The 1,373-nt window shown below is 33.5% G+C and overlaps 1 long non-coding RNA gene across 1 annotated transcript; it reads right to left on the bottom strand.

Moving 5' to 3' along the window:
* Nucleotides 8-361, bottom strand: LOC107608610. Its single transcript, XR_001612934.2, has 3 exons — nucleotides 277-361; nucleotides 127-201; nucleotides 8-61 (listed from the first exon to the last, which is right to left on the bottom strand). It is a non-coding gene; the product is annotated as an uncharacterized LOC107608610 (long non-coding RNA).

Raw genomic sequence — 1,373 nt, 5'->3', positions numbered from 1 at the left:
TTCTTACGTTTCAGACGACACATAGCGACCTTCTGTCGATCGCAGGTCAGGTTGGTTCTCCCTGCAAACAATTATTAGCATGCAAAACACAATAAAATATGAAATAGACAGCCCATCAAGACATACCCCTCTGCAGCAGATTTATCAACGTTTTGCCCTAGCCATTCATCCAGTTCGTCACTTGATATTTCATATGTCTCACTACATTCATAAAGGAAGATGTTAACAAAAACAATTACGACGATAGACGGTAATATAGCTTACGAGGTACTGTACCCGTCAAAGTATTGATCTTCTTTAGGAGGTGAATCCTCCACAACAACTTTTTTCTTTTTTGGTTGTGTTCTGGGTGGAAAAAAAAGAGTACCAATCAGAAATAAAAAATTAATTTTATCGCAGAATATTATGCAAAGAAGTGCTTACTTTTTTTGTGTTGTTTTTATTTTTTTCTTTTTCTTCTCCTTCTCTGTAGGTGATGATTCTTCGCTCCTATAAGTTAATAATAGACACTTCAGTTAATACACAAAATCTTTATAATGAAGCCAAAAGAAAGGAGTAATAATTTCAGGACATTACTCATCACTTGGTTCAGATTCAGATTCTGAATCAGAATCTGACTCCTCTTGCCTCTGCTTTCTTTTTCTGGAGTCCATTCTGGAAGGCAAACAATCATTATTTAGAACATACTAAAAATACACCCAAATGAATTCACAAGATACACCCAACTGAATATACAATATACACCCAAGTATGGTACTTACTTTTTCCCCTTTTTGCTGGGGTATTTTCTTCCTGAATCCTCCGAGTCTTCTTGAGTCTCAGACTCAGAGGTAGAAGTGTCACTGTCAGTAGCTGTTTCTGTCTCCGAAGACGATGTTGGACTCGCCTTCCTTTTTTGTTTTTTTTTTATTTCTTGTTTTTTTTCTTTTTTTTCTTTTTCTTTCATTTTTTCTCTTGCTCTTGTCTCCGCCATCTTCACAATCCCCTGAAACATGAGATATTTTAGTTTTTCAATAAATAAGCATTCTATAATTTAAGTTAGTATGTTTTAAATAAAGATTAACATATATAAATTTTTGTACTTTACATACATATGTCTCCATAAGGGTTTTAATAATGAGTTTACATTTTGAATATAATACAGTAACTTTGGTCTTCCTAACCACAGTTTAATATATGCATACTGGATCATCAGTCTTCAAACTACAACATTTAACTCTAGAAGCAAAAACTAACACTCCAAACAATTTAATCAAAGGTTGAGCCATGAAACTATTTATTCAAAGAACATTAGATCATTCATCAATGAAATGAACTCGAAAAAAGGTTTTGCCAAAATATATTTTTACAGGCACTCCTTCCACTTAGCTGAA

The sequence above is a fragment of the Arachis ipaensis genome, chromosome B07, assembly GCF_000816755.2.
Source record: "Arachis ipaensis cultivar K30076 chromosome B07, Araip1.1, whole genome shotgun sequence".
NCBI classification, from domain to species: Eukaryota; Viridiplantae; Streptophyta; class Magnoliopsida; order Fabales; family Fabaceae; genus Arachis; species Arachis ipaensis.
The sequence above is the reverse complement of the archived record's forward strand: the minus strand, read 5'-3'. Positions and strand labels throughout refer to the sequence as shown.